General features: G+C 44.7%; 1 protein-coding gene across 5 annotated transcripts in view; it reads left to right on the top strand.

The window, feature by feature from the left end:
* The window catches only part of DAB1 (DAB adaptor protein 1), a 277838-nt gene that overhangs the window by 190584 nt on the left and 68309 nt on the right, over window positions 1–18945 (top strand). The gene's annotated exons all lie outside the window — the stretch shown is intronic.

Here is an 18945-nt window from a genome sequence, read left to right as displayed (position 1 = left end):
TCCCCATTTTACAGATCAAGAATGAGGCACCCAGAAGCGAAATTATTGCCTAAGGTCATACTGGTTATTGGAAGACTGGGATTCACTCACCACCGTCCATTGATTGGATGCTTGTTATTAGCCTGATAATGTGTTTTATATGCAACATCCATTTTATTTCTCATAGTCACCCTGCAAGGAAGGTGTTTTACTATCCCCATTTTGTTGATGAGGAAACTAAGGCCAGGTCTCCCACTGTAAGTTAGATAAGGAGAGATTGCTCCAGTGCTGGCACAAAATGATTTCAAGGCCTGGATCCCAGGCGTGAGTCTAGAACTGGGTCCACTGAGCATGAGATGTATGTTGTTTCTGTGCCAAGAAGCCTCAGAGCCAACAAGGGACAACACCTTTTGAGCAGTGCGAGGTGCCCAGACTCTGAATCTTGGGCACGCCGCCATGATGCAGAGAGGGAGGCGCTGGGGATCCACCTACCTCTCCCTGAACCTCTGTCTCGCTTATGTCATCTGTGCTGCTTACCAGCTCTGGAATCAGCCAGAGAAAGAACAGCCTGGACACAGCCATGCACTGGCAGAGTGGCTCTGAGCACCTGGTTCTGTCTGGCTCTTTGCATGATCTCCTCACACCTTGTACCTGTTTTTCCTCTCCTTCTCGGAATGACGTGAGCGAAGCCCCCTCCACTCCCTCTCAGTCATTCGTCACTCCTTTCCTGAACCAGAAACGGACTGCTTCATTTTATGTCTGGGAAAGGGAAGCCTCGGAGGGATTTTTTTTTTTTTTTTTTTTTTTTAAGGTTAGGAAACTAAATCGTATGGTTTCTAAATGCTTGTCTTTAGTCTCAGGATCCAGATACTTAGGGCTTAACCCCTATATGGGTCAAAGGCACCTCCCATGGGATCCCCATCAGTCACCCTGTACTTCCCCCTCAGGGCACCTGGCACAGCACATGGTTATTGCTCATGTACGGCTTCCCACTAGACCTTGAACTCAGGAGGGGCAGGGGCAATGTCTGTTTCCACATTGTGTCCCTAGCTTCCAGGGCAGCGCTTGAAACATAGCAATTACAAAATGAATACTTCTGTTGAATGCACAAAGTCATATGTACAGTGGTGATGGCTCATGTGCCCCTGAGAGTGTGTCCTGACAGTGGTATGGTACCCTCCAGGAGGTACACTTCCTTATTCTAGGCCAGGATAGAGAGACGCAGCCCGGTTCCTTTTCTGCATCTAGTCCCGTGTTTCAGAAAGAGAAGAATGCCGGTGAGAGTCTTCATGATACATCCGAAAGAGTCAGACAGACCTCGGTTCAAATCCTAACTCTTCCACTTCATAACTGGGGAGTGTTGGGCCAGTTACAGGATGCTCTCATCTGGGGGAGGACTTCCCACAATAAGAGCAGGTACATATTCAAAAAGAAACAAGAAGACAAGAATCAAAGCAAATAAAAACCTAATACTTATATGATGTTCACTAGATGCAAGACACTGTTTTGAGTGTATTGAATATTACACCCTACTTAATCACCACAACTCCTTGAGGTGTAGGCACTGTCGTGAGGCTCATTTTATAGATGAGCAAACTCAGACACAGAGGGCATGCGTGTTTACCCAGGGTCACACAGCTAGTACGTGGCAGAGCCAAGATTTGAACCCGGCAGCCTTGTCCCAGTGCCCATATTCCTAACCTCGGCACTTACTGTTTCTATCAAGATGATACAGAAGGAGCTTGGATGTAGGATTCAGAAGGTCTTCAAGGGTGCTGACTTCAGATCTGCTGCTTACTGAATGTGACTTGGGGCAGATTACTTCACCTCTTTGGGCTGTGTAATGTCCTCATTATAGCATGAGGGTAATAAAACAAGATAATGAATGAGATAATATATTAGGTGGAGCTTTAAAAGTTATAAAGCTCTTAGCCCTTCTAAGTATGAAGTAGATATTAAGTGTTAGATGTCAAAGAGCTTTGAATGATAAAATGAGGTGCTTGCCTTATATGCTTTGGATCTGCAAAAACAATGGGGACTTTTGTTTTCAAAACAGGGCAGAATGGAGGTGGGGAGGGAGGGAAGGTGGGTGAATGGATGGATGGATGGATGGAGAGAGAGTTTATCAGTATGTTAGAAGACATACTTCAAGTAGAGGACGCTTAACAAAGGAAATGTGTAAGAAGCAGCATATTATCATGGTCTTGGAGTTGGGGATTAGACAGTTGGAGCAGGGTGGGTGTCCATTCCCAGGACTTCCACCTTCTAGCTGTTTGAACCTAAGCCTGCAACTTCACCTCTCTGAGCCTCAGCGTCCTTCTCTGTCAAATAAGTGATAATAAAACCTTGCTCATTGGCTTGTCATGAAAATTAACTCTGATCCTGTAAGAAAAGCGTCAGGCTGGTAGGAGGTGCTCCAAAACATTCCCCCGTTTCCCGCTGGCTGAGCCCCTTGCTATTTCCTCTCACATTCACATGATGCGAAATTTCTAGATGCCTACTTTTTGGAATTAATTTCCTAAAGTGGGGAGAGGGCATTCAGGATAAACACTCCGTATTTTCATTCCTTTGCTTACCTGCCGCAGGTGCAACTGGTGGGGGAAACACTCCCTTCAGCAGGGGTCTTTGTTCTGTGGCAATGAAAGGCGTCTCGCTAATCCTTCTGCTTCCCAGATGTTTTCGGAGCTATATTTTTAGCTCATCTCTTTTATATGCCTCACTCGAAAGACATCTTATTATTCATTTCAAAACTTGACAACTCCTATCACTTTGTCCCTTCATTCTGTTCTGATACACAAAGGAAGAACGAAATGTAGCAGTCTCAAGCCAAGATTTGCTTTTGCTCAGTTGAGACCAGAGCTGTTAAGGGTTTTTTCTGGCCGCCTCTGCTCTGGACCCACTCTGGGAGTCAGCTGGGTGTCACAGGTCCTCATTCCCATCCTCATCTGCCTCGTCTTATAAGATATGCAATTATATGCTGTGTGTAGGTGCACTCAAGCGTCCCGCCCATGCTCCTATACAGACACAAGCCAGGGGTGGCCTCGCAGTTCTGGGACCAATCTGAAAAGCAGGTAGGAGTGAATAACAGAGCAAGGATGAGCATTCCAACCTTGAGTCATTTACTCAACAAATACTTATTAAGCATTGACTGTGCACCAGGATTTGTGCTAGGCGAGGGCGTATATTTTGCATAAACAGAGAAGATATTCCCTCACGGGATACGCTTTGAATGACTTTGAAGTAACAGTGGCAGATTTATTAAGCCCTTATGGTGCTCTGGGCTCAACTTGCCTGCGTGTGTGCATGTGTGTGTGTGATTCATACATTCTCATAACAAGCCTCAGAGGTAGAGATGGTTATACCCAGGATCCAGGTGAAAAAGCCAGGTCACAGAAAGGTTTAGTGCCTAGCCCGGGGGTTACAGCTCGTGAATAGAAAGGCCCTGTCTTGATCTCTGGCTCCAGAGCCTGGGCTCTTAACTACTTAGTTATACCCTCCCTGTTCTCCACCCAGAATGCCTCCCGCTCCACGGCCATAATAAACGAGGTCGTGGATAAGGCACTTAGCCCAGGGCCTGGGCTTTGCACTGCAGGTGGAGATTGTCATCGCCTGTATGGCGTCAAAGAGAAACACAGCTGGATGTGACAGTAGTGAAAACAGATTTTATTCAGGAACTCCTGACAGTAGGGGAAAGAACTGAGCTTCTTTCCAATTTGTGCAGATGTGCCTAGGGCTTGAAGGGAGAATGAGGGAATGGGAGGGATGATGAGTGAGGACTGTATAGAGTCACGGAGTAAAACATTACAAAAAACAGGAAATGGGGGTTAGCCTGTGTGAAATTCATGTGGGTTTGATAACTGGAGCTTATCCAGGCTTGGGCTCCAGCCTCCCACAGAGACTGGGAGACCAGTCCTATCTCCAGGTGTTGGCTGGGACAAACAATAAATTTCTTTGGAAGCCTTGAGCTATCTTAGGCAGGGACTTGGAGGGGTGCTAGGGCCATTCAGGATGTAGCCTTGAGCCCACAGAAACGATGTTAGTGTTTTGTTCAAGTCTTTATTTGCCAAGGTTGAGGTCTAGTCGGGCAGAGGGCTCAGAAGAGCCTGGCTAGAGTTTGGGCAAGGAGTCTTTGTCACTAGTTCATTCTACTTTCCATCCCTGGTCTACTGGATCCTTGCACCAGTTCTGCTCTGGGCAAGTCGCTGCTGTTCTTATTCTCATGCAGATTCACGAATGGACAGCCAGACAGGTTACAGATAGGTGCACAGATAACAGGTCATTGCGAGTCAGAAGAGCAAGTGTTTTGAGCACGGGGACAGCAGCCAAGAGGTTCAGGGAGCACAGAGGCAGGTGGCTAACCCAGCCGGGGACGGGAACCCGTCAGGAGTCCCAGCACCAGTTCTTCAGTGGCTCATCCCTGGGATCGCAGTAGAATCCTCAAAGCGACATGACAGGCCTCCGCATTTCAGCCCCGCCGGCCTCTGTCTCCTTCGGACCACACTGGGAGGTTGCTCTGGGAAGAGTGCCCAGAAGTGCCAGGCAGATGACCTCATACCCGCAGCCTCTGACCCCTCAACCCCAGAGCCCCTTAGAATTCCCTGAAGCCGCCTATCCGGCTCTGGCGTGCGCACATGCTGCCCCCCTCTCCTGCCTTATCTTTTGCCAGCCAGCTCTCTTGCCTCCTTTTCCTGGCAGCCTGCCCGGTGGGGTTAACTGCCCCTACTGGTAGGTCTCGGCATCTGCAGATCTCAGCTTCGCTAAGAAGGTGCCACACCTGCTTGCGATTGTCTGGGCCCCGGCTGTGCCCTCCAGACCGCGTGCTTGGGGAGGGCAGGGGTGCCACGTGCCTTTCATATGCCCTGTGCCGCCACAGCAGCTACCTCGCAGCAGGCCTTCAGCCGCTGTCTGTGATGTGAGAATCCAGGCTGTTGAGCTCTTGCCCGGCGTGCTTCCTGGCCTTCCCAGATCCCCCATTGCTTACATCCGCCAGCATCTCCCGAATGGGCACCCCGAGGCCTGGTACAGTCTGCAACTTCCCCAAGGTCAAAGGAAATGGTGGAGCCTAGGAATGTTCCAGACCCATCTGACCCCGGCACACAGACCGTACTTATGCATGGACTTCACCAGGAGGCAACACAGCCTCTTGCTGTGAGGTTGGGAGCATATCCAGTTGTCTCCAGAAACTACCAATGCAGCCAGTGAAACAAAGCGGTACCCTGCCATCATCACTGCCGCTACCAGCACCGCCATCCAGGGTTTTTTTATAAGACAGAACCCCTGTCATCTGTGGATCGTGGATTGTGGGCGGGGAGCAGGGGTAGATGAAGGTAGGTTCCATCTTCGGCTCACAGACATTTTGGCCAGAGTGTCCGCAGATCAGAGAGTGTTATGCGTCTACAGCCCAGGGCAGAAGCCCAGTCTGCAGTCTGGCCAGGGCCCTCGGGGCCTCCTCTCCAGCAGGACAGGCCGGTTCACCTGTAACCATGTGTCACCTGTGAGCCTCCTTCCCGGATGCTTCAGCTGTGCATCCCCTTGGCTCCCATCCTGCTGGCCCCCAGCAGGGATGGGTTGCTTAGCTCCCTGTCCTTCTCCAGCCAGAGGATGGACTCCCTTTGCAGCCTGCTGAAAACGTCCACTGCACTCAGATCTACAGCAGAGTCAAGTAGAAAGCTGCTGACAGTTTCAACCACCTCAGTTTTTTAACCTGGCCTTCAAAAGCCTGCATCCCCGGGCTTCCCTGGTGGCGCAGTGGTTGAGAGTCCGCCTGCCGATGCAGGGGACACGGGTTCGTGCCCCGGTCCGGGAGGATCCCACATGCCGCGGAGCGGCTGGGCCCGTGGGCCATGGCCGCTGAGCCTGCGCGTCCGGAGCCTGTGCTCTGCGGCGGGAGAGGCCACAACAGTGAGAGGCCCGCGTACCGCAAAAAAAAAAAAAAAAAAGCCTGCATCCCCTGGCCCTGGCCTATCTTCTCCCACTGCAACTCTGTGCAAGCATTGTATGGGCTAATCATCCCAAACGGATTGCAGTTCCCTATCTATAACATGCTATTTGATAGCATCACATCTCTTCGGTATCCCTCCGGATGGAACATCTTTTTTAAATTTTTGAACTTAATTTTTGTTTTATATTGGAGTATAGTTGATTTACAATGTTGTGTTCATTTCAGGTATACAGCAAAGTGATTCAGTTATACGTGTACATATATCCATTCTTTCTCAGATTCTTTTCCCACATGGGTTATTACAGAATATTGAGTAGAGTTCCCTGTGCTATACGGTCGGCCCTTGTTGATTATATATAGTAGTGTGTATATGTTAATCCCAAACTCTAAAGACAAGTATCATATGATATCACTTATATGTGGACTCTGAAAAAACGATACAAATGAACTTATTTATAAAACAGAAACAGACTCACAGACCTCGAAAACAAACTTATGGTACCGAAGGGGAAAGGTGGCAGGGGGAGGATAAATTAGGGTCCCGGATAGAACATCTTCGTCCCTACCGACCCTAGGAGCACTAATTTTTACCTAGTCAACTCCTACTAATCTAGTCCATTCAGGCCTTCATTCCTGCCCTGTTCTTACCTTTATTATGGCATGAGCGCGATATTCTTTTTTTTCAGTCAGCAAATTGTGACTGAGCCCCTACAAAGTGTCAGTGACTGCCTGTGTTAGGTGTGGGGATGCAGTGGTGACCAGGACCTGGCACGGGGCCTGCTTCCCTGGTCTTCACAGACTAGCGGGAGATACAGATATTAACCAGGCGGTCATGCCCATGAAGGGATAATTACAGACTGTGGTGTGTATTAGAAAGAAAGGGAATGGGTTTCTTTGAAAACATTAAAGAAAGGCACCGAACGCCCAATACAAGGGATCCTGCCCTTGTATTCCCAGCACAGTGTCTGCCACGGAGTTTCTGGGTCAAGGGAGATGCTCCGTTACTAGAACTGAGTCATGGAAATAAGTCGGAGCTGGGCCAGCAGGTATTTGGGGCAGGAATCACGAAGTGACTGCTCTCTCTGAGCCTGGCACAGAGATAGATGGCGGGAGGAGGGGATGAAGGGATAAGAGAGCACAGGGCTGGGCAGAACCTGACGATCGCTGCCCTTCAGGAGGCACCCCGATGCGATAAAATGGACGTGAAGTTTGCTGCCATCACGCCGACCTCTGGCACCAGCTCTGATATTCACCTCTGACTGAACATTGATGGGGCAAGTTGCTTAAGCCCTCTGAGCCTCAGTTTCTCATCTCTCACTGGAAAATGATAGAGCCGAGGGTTAGAATTTCTTAGTTCGCGTCAGTTTTGCCCTCTGAAACCCGAAGGTGAGCTGGAGGAGATGCCTGCAGATAGCGTTGGGTGTATTTTCAACGAAAAAGGCAATTTTGTGCTGCTGATTTCTTTTCCTGACAGTTCATTTTCCAAGGCAACAGCCTAACAAATCATGGGGCCAATTAGTGTAAGAGAGACAATTGATCCTGGTACTCAGAGAGCTCAGCCCACCACCTCAGTGGTTTGGTGGTGTTTATTTGGGGAAACGCTGCACAGCACTAAATGGGAAATAATTAGATAGACGCTGTTATAAATTGCATGGCACTGTACCGCGCTCGGCTTCTGATTCAAGTAGCAAGGTCTGGCAGTAATAGGAAAACTAAAGGCTTTGCTATCCTGCCTTGAAAAGCGGAGCAAAGCTGGCCAGGGGCCCATCTTGCCCCTCATTTTACAGATAGGAAAATTGAGTCTCAATGAGGGAGCGGAGATGGGGCTAGATACCTAAGGTTTTGTTGTTTCACTACCGCATTCTCTCGGCAAACTCCTCGAACAAAGGAATCTGGAGATAAAATAAGGAGGTTGCTGTATTTCTTTCCTGGGGCTGCCATAACAGATTACCACAACGGAGAGGTTTAAATGGAAATTTATTGTCTCGTAAAGGCTAGAAGTCTGAGATCCACGTTTTGGCAGGATTGACTTCTTCTGACCGCTGTGAGAGAGGATCTGCACCAGGCCCGTGTCCTGGTTTCTGGTGGTTTGTTGGCAGTCTTGGGTGTTCCTTGGCTTTTAGACGTATCATCTGGATCTCTGCCTTCGTGTTCACAAGGCATTCAGTCCATGTGTCTGTGTCCACATTTCCCCTTTTCATAAGGACACTAGTCATATTGGATTAGAGGCACATCCTATTCTAGCATGCCATAATTTTAACTAATTACCTCAGTAATGACACTATTTCCAAATAAGGTTGCATTCTGAAGCCCTTAAGTTTTAGGGCTACAGTTGACCCTTGAACAACATGGGTCTGAACTGCGTGGGTCCACTTATATGCAGATTTTTTCAATAAATACATACTACAGTACAGTTTATGGGTGGTGAATCCACAGATGCAGAACTGCAGATACAGAGGGCTGACTGTTAAGTTATACATGGATTTTTCTACCACACAGGGGTAGGGGGGGAAGTCGGGGGTTGGTGCCCCTTTTCCACACTTTGTTTAAGGGTCAACGTATTTCCAAATAAGGTCACATTCTAAAGTCCTGAGGTTTGGGACTTCAACCTGTGAATTTTGGGAGGCTACAATTCAACATGTAATGATCACAAACAATTTAGAGAACAGAATCTTTGAACTGGAGAGGAAGAATCATTTATTAAGCGTCACTAGGTGCCAGGCAGGGTACCAGGGTCTTACTTAGTTCTCCCTCCAAAAGAATGAAGTTACAGATGAGGAGACTAAGGTTCGGAGAAGCTAGGTAATTTGCCCAAGTTGACACAAGTAGTATGAATAGATTTGGATTTCAAGTGCTGACCTGTGTCTATTCAAAGTCATGTGTTTCTCCAGCATCCAAGTGTCTTATTAAAACAGATCTTAGAGGCCGTATTCACCACTACCGCCACCTGCTATCCACCTCAGTTTATAAATGAAGACACCAACCTCCTCACTCCTAATCCAGCATTCTTCCCATTGGCTGCATTTTAGTCACATCACTTCCTTGTAAGTTTCTGTCTGGCATGCAAGACTTCTTTGTGACCAAGGAAGAGGTTAATTTCAAACTGGTTACAACACAAAAAGTAATTTTCCATTCAATATAATGACCTCGTTTCTGCAGTGACTTGAAGCAAAACATGCTGTTTCATTTCCATTCATTCACACTCATTTACCTACTTGCTATGATAATTTTACACCGTAAGCTGAAACGTTGAAATCACTGGTTACATTACTAAACACCTACAATGGTTATTAGGATTCTTCATGCAGAAAGAGACAGAAGTAAAAAACAAGAATTTTAGGAGAATGAGAGTAGAGGCAGTTGAAGTACGTTCAAAGCTGCCGTATTCAAGTGCACAGAGGCTGCCTGGGGTCTGGAGCCAGCCATCCCTGGCAGCAGTCCAGGGTCTACCTTATCAGCAATGTGATCTGGGTTGAGTTCTTCAACCTCTCTGTGTCTCACTTAATGTCAGTAGTAAAAGGAGGGGAAGTGATATGTAAGGTTGTCAGGTGAGTGAAATAAATGAGGATTACATATGTAGAGTATCTGGGCACGATGCCTAGCACACAGTAGTCATTCTCTGGATAGTACCCTTTTAAAAAATATAATGAAAATTAAATCTGAATCCTTATGCATATTTGGAGAATATTCCAAGTTTGGGATATTTTTTTCCCCAGAGTTTCAGAAGTATAAAATTGTTTCCATAGTTATTCAACCTGAACTTTTAAAAACGTTGTTGAAAATAGAACCACAACCGACTGATGTTTATTTATGCTGGCCTTGGGGAAGCAAGAAGGAACAGCACTGTACTGAGCTCTTCTGAATGTGCTGAGCAACCCGTTGTGTTCTGGACCAGTGGTTGCCTGAGGTGCACTTGATAAAGGCCTTTTGTCTGCAGCCTACTTTCAGTTAAGTCGTTGAAGTGTTCAGTGCCTTGGTCTCTCCTGTTCTCAGAGAGAGGAAAAGGGAATGGGAGATAGAGAAAGGGGCATGCTAAGATGTAATTTTTTTCTTTAACGTATTACCATGAAAATGTTCAAACAAACAGAAAATTTCACCTTTCGCCATATTTGCTTTCTCTGACTCTCTTTCTCTTTAGATAGGTTAAGAGATCAATAGATCAATAGATATCTAGATAATAAATAGCTGCATTAGGTGTGCTCATTGCCCCTGGGGTTTCATTGCTTCTAGTCCGTTTCTGCAAACAGTGCTAATAATATAGTTTTTAAATGATGAGTTCATATTGATAATTCCAATTCCAATTTACAATTATTGGCTTATTTCTTCACTTTTACATGTAGATCTCATTTTTCTTTGACTGAAAAGCTTGCTTTCTAATAACAGTCTATTTATATATTTTTTTATCCTAACATATACCCAAAGCAATTTCAAAATTGCAATTCTGATACGAATTACTGCTAGCAATAAACCAGACATAGACTTGAGTGTCAATGAGATTTACTGAAATCTCATGTTAGCCTGATATTCCTTTGGTAAGTCACTTCTTTCTGAGCCTTTTTCGTCCTAAGATAGGGATAATGGTGATCACTGTATTGTTTAGAAATCTTTTGGTCGCAAGTAATAAAAAACTCACTTCAGTCTTAAGCAACAAAAGGAATTCACTGATTATATAACTGAAAACTACAAGGTTAAATTTCTCAGGATAGTGGGATCCAGATTGTTAGATGATGTCATAAAGTTTAAAGCTCTCTCTTTCAACTCTTTTCTCTTTCCTGGTGACCCGATTTCCCAGAAGACTTCCTTACCAGCCTCTGGTTATTCCAAGACTATTATCCTGTGAGTTCTAAGGAAGTCCTGACCTGAGGGAACCATGCTTGGTAATTGAACACTATGTTACATAGTCATTAGATCTTTTTTTTTTCTTCGAGATTAAATCAAAGCCTTTATTAAACATCCCTCCTTCAAACCACCTGCATTTAAACCTATACCCCTCTCCCGACTTTCGAACTGGTAGGGCTGTGCATGTGTCTTTGTCACCTGACGGGTCAGATCCAGTTGGGTCGCACAATGCTGAAAAGCCACGCCCAGACGCACCACACGGGGCAGAACTCCACGGTTCTGTGCCCCCTCAAGATCTAGGCAGAGGTTGGCAGCAGTGGCCCTGGAATCAGAGCTCGAGCACAGGGGACCAGGAAGCAGAAGTCTGAGCCTCCTTGTTCCAGACCTAGCCATGCAGAGCGGATAAGCTGCTCTTGGCTACCACTGGGTGAGGGTCACGCACGTGTTTTTTCTTCTCGTCTCTGAAGAAAAGAGTGAGAGATGGAGCAGGCAGTTTTCAGTTGTGTGTGGGTTTGATTTAAGGCTTTGGCTGTGGTCTGTTGATACATTAAAATACTTTCTGGGAACGCCATCTCAGTTGTCTGGGAGAAGATTCAAAGTGTTCAGAGCCTACTGTCTACCAGATACCCTGCTAGACACATTAAGTGATCTTCTTCACATTCCCATTGTACAGATGAAGGAACTGAGGCTCAGTGAGGTATGGTGACTTGCACATGGCCACAAAGCTGAGATCTAAATCCTTCCATCACACGACATGCCCTTTGGAAATGGGGACAGGACAACACAATATACAAACTACTCTGAGTGTGAAACAAAAGCGGAGCCCCCTGACTTACACATACACACGTATTGCTGGCTTTTGAGAGCCCAGACCGCATCTTCTTTATTTCAGTATTTCCAGGGCCTGGTGTATCCGAGTACCGAAGGGCTTTTAGGCATGAATGTGAATTGAATGAGAGAGAGGACAGCTAGTCCAGCTCGCCACCAACTGTGATTATCCTGTAGCACATCCTCGGTCATGGGATGTAGAATTTTGATTGAACCCCAGTGTTAGGAAATCAGTGCTTCACACAGAAGCTCCTTTCCTATTGAAGGTGGTTTTTATTTCTCCTGAGCAGAAATCTGCTTCCTTGTCACTTTGGTGATTGCTAATTGATTCAGCACACCTGGCTCCACTTTGCCTATTAGACAAATTTAAGCCTAAATCATAGGTCTGGAATGCTCTCAGCCAGTACAACTAGTTCATCTCCCTATTTTTAGGCAAGAACTTTACTCACATGGTTCCAGAGCTGTGTGTTTATAACATATGTTTAGAGAGTTACTAAGAAGAAGCTGCCTTTTATAGCTGTTGTCTTGTTATAAAGTTTCAAAAGAAGTGTTAAGAGCAAAAAAGGACATGAGTATTTACTGAAGCCAACCTCCTTATTTTAACAGCTGAGGAAAGCAAGTGTTACAGAAACAGAAGTAGAGCCAGTAGGGTTGTGGGGAGGGGGTTCGAGGACAGACTTGGACTCAGGATTTTACTGACAGATTCATTCATTCAAATTATTCATTTAAAAATAGGTACTGACAAAGTCATTAGAGACAGAACATAGGATGTGGCTTCCAGGGACTGGAAGAAGGGGAATGAGGAGTTAGTGTTTAATGGTACAGATGGTCACTTTGGGAAGATGAAGAAGTTCTGGAAGTGGATGGTGGTGATGGTTGCAGAGCAGCGTAAATGTACTTAATGCCACAGAAACATACACTTAATAATGGTTAAAATTGTAATTCAAGTTGTGTATATTTTTCCACAATAAAAATGTATATGTACTAAATCCTTACTATATGTCGGGCACTGTACTTGTAATTCAGGATAAGATGAGAAAAAAAAGATATTGTTGCTAACACACTGGAGCTGATTTTTATATATATATATATATATATATATAGTATCCATATATACATCATGACAAACTAAAGAATCATCCCATATAGAAAAGTCCAGGAAGCTTAGTATTTTATGTAACTTGTATAAATAGGTATAATTTTTTTAAAAAATTAGTATAAGTGAGCAAAAAGTCCAGTTTTTAAAATCACTAATAAGTTCACCATTCAAGGGAGAACTCTTGTTAAGATTTTACTGGACGTTTTCCCAGACTTTTTATACACATACATATATGGATAATCATAGGATTTTCAAAAGCAGGATCATATTGAACACACTGTTTTGTAATATGCTTTTATTTTTTCATTCAGTACCATGTCGTGAATATATTTCCACAGCAAAAAATACATACGTTCCCAAGATGATTTTCAGTTAGCCGCATATTATTTCATCTTATAGCAAAATGCGGTTGCTTCAACCAATCAGTTAATGCTCAACATTTCAGACATTTCTAATTTTTCACTATTCCAATAGCACTGCAGGGACTATCTTGTATCCAAGTCTTTGCCCACATCTTACATTATTTGCAGATAATTGAATCCCTACAAGAAGAATCGTAAGTCAAAGTTTGTGCATATCCTTAAGGCCTTGAAACGTACAGCCAGTCTGCCCTCCAGAAAAATTGCAACAAATCACACTCCCACAAATAACAAAAATAACCATGATGGCCAACATTTACATAGCCCTTATAATGTGTGCCTTGCACTGCTCCAAACCCTTTATATATACCAGACTAAGTCATCCGTCTTCCTAACAGGACCATGAGAGAGGCACTGTTGGTCCCGTGGTACAAATAGAAAACCAATAGCCCAAGAAAGTATGTTTCCCCATCCTTTTGTCAACACTGGGTATTATCTTGTTTTTTCTTTCATTCTGGTGGCGAAAAGTGGCATCTCAATTGTATCTGGTATATTTTATATGAGTCAATTTAATATTTCCAACAACTTTTTGGATTCTGTATCATTCTTCATATTATACAAAAAGAGAAGCCTCAGGAAGTTCACGGGACATGCCCAAAGCTACACATCCAGTCAGTGATACAGCTTGGATTTGAATCGTGTTCTCTCTGGCTCCAGAGTTCATATTCTTTCCTCTGTTATCAGGCTGCCTCTTCAGCTAGAGACTGGGGTCTTTGGAAATTTGGTCTTGGCCTTGAGTAAAACGTTCTAGAAGATTTCAGGATGGGAACTTAGGGAAGAATTCACTCTGACCTACCCCGTTGAACACTTGATGATGGGGTGCCTGGGGGCTGGTACAGGGGTTGCCTCCCAGCCTTGTTGGCACTGCCATGCAGCAAATGCATCCAAAAATATGTTAGAAAAGAGAAAGACCTTTATAGTGAGCCTGGGTCTCTCTTTGTCTTGTGAGATTTTAACCACTGTAACTGCCTGTAGTGTGAAGTAGTGTATTTTTCATGTATCTATTTTTGTTCTGTGGCTATCTGCACGTCTGCTTTTTTTGTTTTGTTTTTGTATTAACTCACTTGAATCCTGATGGGTGTTCTCCGCCCCGCCCGCCCCGCCCCCCCCCCCCCCCCCCCCCCCCCGTGAAGAATATAGCCTCAGGAAAACACACCCTCTCATACACACACATACACACACACAATAATAATACGAAAGCTAAGTAGGGTAGCATTTATTCTTTAAAAAAAGCTAATGGTAAAGTCTGAGCAGATGACTTTCTAATCCATACTGTATTTAATTGGCTGTATTGAACCATACTACAAATTAAGTCTTCTCTGTAATTTATCCTGTCAGACGATAACCCTGCAAACAATTTGGTAGTCATTTAAACATTGGTAAATGGCTCATGGAAATGCTAAGAAAAAAATGGTGATCAGATGAGAAACCTTCTGTTTACAGAATGAATCCTATGTGAAACGTCGTGAATTAACCTGATTGAATCAATCATTGAGCATTTATCGAGTGACTACCTTGTGCAGTGTACATCTTTGGATAGCTTGGTTCTTCCTTCCTTCTTTAATTCACGAAACCTTACTTAGCACTTATTGTTCAAAAGGAACAGTATTAGTGACTAGGATAAGACTGAGGAGAACCAGACATGGATCTTTCTTTCAAGGAGCTAACATCCCCAAAGTGGAGAGAAAACAAATGCACAGATGTTCTCCAAATGTCCTGTTCTCAAGACCTAGAGGCCTTTGCATGCTACATTCTTTCTGCCTAGAATGCTTTCCCCCTGACTTTCTGGGGACTTCCCCTTTATCCTTCGAGACTGAGTCCGAGGTCAGCTCCTTTGTCAAGCCTTCCCTGATGCCCCTTCCCATTCCTGCTCTGACCCTACATAACCCTTTAATCTAAAGCTTGTCTTCTTATATTGTGGTTGTTAGTTTCTTTGCCTGCCTGTTCTATGAGATTGCAAGGGCCTTGAGGAAGGGACTATGTTTTAATACTTTGGGTAGGTGTAGCAGTTAGCGTGAGATCCAGAAAAGAACAGGCACTCAATAAGCATTAATACATACCGTGTGAATAACTATATGCGTGGAGAAATGTGTAGCAAAATTAAGAAGTTATGAAGCATCCCACATAGAAGAAAAAATACAACCCAGTGAAATCTAGGGTTGGGATTTATTTCTAAGGGAAACAGGGGAGTCAGGGAAGGTTCCCTGGATGAACAGGATTTTGGAGCTAGGCCTTGAGCATAGGTATGATATAGTTAGGTGGAGTTGATGAAACACAGGTCAGGGGAAGAAGATGGCAATCAGCAGAGAAAACAACACGCATAATGGCACAGAGGTGGGGAAGTCCAGAACCCAAAGGGGGATGATGAGCCCTTCAGATTATTCTCACCCCTGGGAGGAAAGTCAGACTGGGTTGGGGAGGTTATTCTCTGAATTGGCCTTGGAATTCTGCAGCAATAACTTTCATCCTCAATGAGAGTGTTCGGAATAGGAGTAGTAAATGAAGTGGTGGTGGAAAGATCGGGTGTTCTGGAAGACTCGTGAAAATCAAATATCTGCTTTGATTTGGGGGCAGTGCTTTAATATCTAGACTAAGTTTTTCCAAGACAAAAACTCTTTTCCAAAGGAAGGGTGGAAGAAGCGTACCCAGAATCTGTCTTTCCTCCACTCTCTCCCTCTCCCACTCTCTCCCTCTCCCTCTGGCCCAGGATTCTCTGCACCTCCAGAACAACCCATGGCACCCCAGAAACTCCACACAGAAACACTCCTGGGATGAAACGGTCCTTTTCTCCTGTGACCAAGGGCCTCACCTCCCCTTTGTGGCCTTGGCTGCTCAGCAGATACCACAGGTAGCCAAGCCCGAGAGTCCCCTTCCAGACCATGCGGTCTTGACCTTTTTTGTTGAGATCCTGATAGCTGGCCTTGACCCCAAACCTTCTGACTGATGACCCTTTGTGACCTCAGAATCCTGCTGGAATCCAGAACAGCCTCAACTCTACCTCCTCCTCCAGTTCCCTTTCTTCATCCCAGCTTATCAGAGATTATGGTTTTGTTGTTGGTCTAGGGACCCAGGAGTCTCAGGAAAGGAACCTTAATTCTAAATAGTCTTGTTTCCTCTTTTCAATGCTTCGTCATCCTGAATAGGGAGAGTGGGGCCTGGGTTAAGTATTGGTCCAGCCAGAACACAGTCTGACTCTCAGTCCTTTCATGAATAAACTCGGAGGTGAACTATACAATATTTAGGTTTCCTCTGGCTCCAGCTGTCTTTGATTTGTGCTGATAAAACTTGTTTGAAGACATGGAGCAATTTTGAGGCTCAAGGAACAAGTATTTACAAGGTCCTCTGTATTGCCAAGATGAATGTGATAATGTGGGATTAGCAGGATTCTAATATATTTGTATTTCCAAGGATCTGTATGACACGTGCATGATTAAGGTTGGAGAAAGTGGAGACGTATCCCCTTACTGGCTCTTCGTTTCCAAATGAATGAGCCTCTTCCAGAACCATCCTTTTTAACATGTCCTAAAATTAACTATGGGAAAAGGTAATGTTACAAATATTTTTCAGCACTTCACGCACACACACAGCCACACTTCGCGAGGCCACATTAGATATCATCAGGCGCTAAAAATGTTTTGATTTTAAAACACTTAATGAGCATTCCCAGATAAATTAAAACATCTCCATCTGCTTTCTTGCCTAGTAGGTGATATCTTACCATTGCACAATCATCTCCACATCTAATTCCACCAGGAAGACTTGTAATTGTGGTTTAATTTTAGAGCAATATTCCACTTGGCAATCAATAAGTACTGCCGTCAAACTTTGATTCAATAGAAGATGTGGATAACATTCACCGTATTATGCAGAGAAAGAGATACTTGCAGGAAAGGGAGAGAAGGAGGATGCCTTTGTCTCCCACTTTCCCTCCTGTATACCATTCGAGCTCACAAAAGCCTCTAAATCAATACCCCCATGTTTCGTGAATATAAATCTCATCGACTTTACGTCATTAACACCATGAAAAAGCTACTGCTCTCTGAGGAGTTTTTCTCTGCTAGCTAAATATGCTCTCTTAATAAAGCAGGAACAAATGGATCTTGATCATTTTACTAACAAATACTTCCTTCTCCACCAACTTTGTGTGAAAATCCACTAGAATTATACAGTTGTCTTATGGCCACTTGAGGGGCTAGGGTGACCGGGCAGTGATACCACCCTCCAAGCATCGTGTCCAGTAGACACTGGGCAACCTGGACAGGCTTGAAGCCACCTGGAGAGTCCCAAGAGTAGTAAAGAGATGAGTGAATGGCCAGACTCTGGAAGGGAAAGGTGCAGCAGCAAATTCCACTGCAGAAATGATTCCTAAGGTCAGAAGCCTGGAAAGATGGCAACAGGCTGGGGAATGGACATTTTGGAAGGTCAGGGCCAATAATTCAGAACCAAGGCAGTGGCCTTCATGAGAGGCAGGTGCCCACTGTCCTGAGAGGCTGGCTGTGTGATGTGAGATCCAAATGGCTAAAGGATCCGGGGAGATGGAAAGAGACGTGGGAGAAGATGTACTCCAGTGGTTCCCAACATTTTCGTAACCAGATTCTCCTGTGTTACGTTTCTCCTTCCCTCTACAAACTTAGTAATGTGGGAAACTTTGTTCACCACAAAAAAAGCATTTATAATCATTCACTTTCCTATTTGCATGATTTGAATCCATCACTAATCGCCAAAGAGAATCTGCTCCAAGATGAGCTAAGGAGCACAACAGTAGCCGGATACGGTTCTAAATAAACTTGGCGTTTTCATTTGCACACACAATGAAAGGTGTCATCTTATGAGGGATAATTACACATTTCTGTTTAGCTTTCTGAAATGTTGAAAATTGCCTGGTACCTCTTTTTATCATTTTTAATGACCCCGGTAGATCCAGAGCTTTGGGTTAGGAGCCATGGATCTGGTTCAGAGTTCTTCTTTAATAGAGGAATACACGGAGATCCAGAGAGGTACAGTGAGTGCCTTGTGTTCACATATAGTGGCTAGAATGCAAGCTTCTTAACACCCCGGATAATGAAAAGGTCCTTTGTAAGGACTTGAAGCACATCGTATAATGCACAGATACATACAGAGGACTGTTTAATGAGGATTGCCTTAGGAACATTTAATATAGAAAAATGGCCATAAAGATCACCATCACTTAACAGGATGGTGAGTATTATTTGTTGAAGTTTAGATAATAAAGGCAGGAAGGTCAGTATCAAAAGATTTTTGAATTACTGATCAGCAATCCCAATTTACTTTAGTTCAACAACTGTGGGTCAGGCACAGTGCAAGGTATTAGGATGGCAAAGGTGAAGAAGACAGAGGCTGGTGGGGAAGACTGGGATTTAGGCAAATGTATCAGAGAAGGAAGATCTACGAAAGCAGGAGCCAGGGTAGCTGTGTGTGAGGAATCCATCAGGAGTTTCAGTATCGCTATAGCCTAAAGCTCTAGGGAAACACAGAAGCGGGGGGAATCACATCTGCAGGGAAAGGGAAGGCAAGCCTTGATCAGGGGGTTTCACAGAGGTGGGGCTATTTCAAATAGGCTTTGCAAGAGGAATAGGATTCAGGCAGGTGGATAAAAAGAACAGGCATTGCGGACATGAGGACCAAGCCATGAAAAGCCTCAGAGGTGTGGTGAACTTGGGCAAAACAAAGAAGGGTGTTTGATCCTCAAGTCCCTCTATCGCCACCTCTTGGAAAATGGTTATAACCACGCGCATCTATGGTTCTCTGAATGCGAAGGGCACCCCCTGTCACTGTGCGATGTACATCTTCCAGCAGGGCAAGCAGAGGCCCTGGATACG

This window comes from Phocoena phocoena, chromosome 1 (assembly GCF_963924675.1).
Source record: "Phocoena phocoena chromosome 1, mPhoPho1.1, whole genome shotgun sequence".
In the NCBI taxonomy this organism is placed as follows: domain Eukaryota; kingdom Metazoa; phylum Chordata; class Mammalia; order Artiodactyla; family Phocoenidae; genus Phocoena; species Phocoena phocoena.
This window is presented reverse-complemented; position numbering and strand designations above follow the sequence as displayed.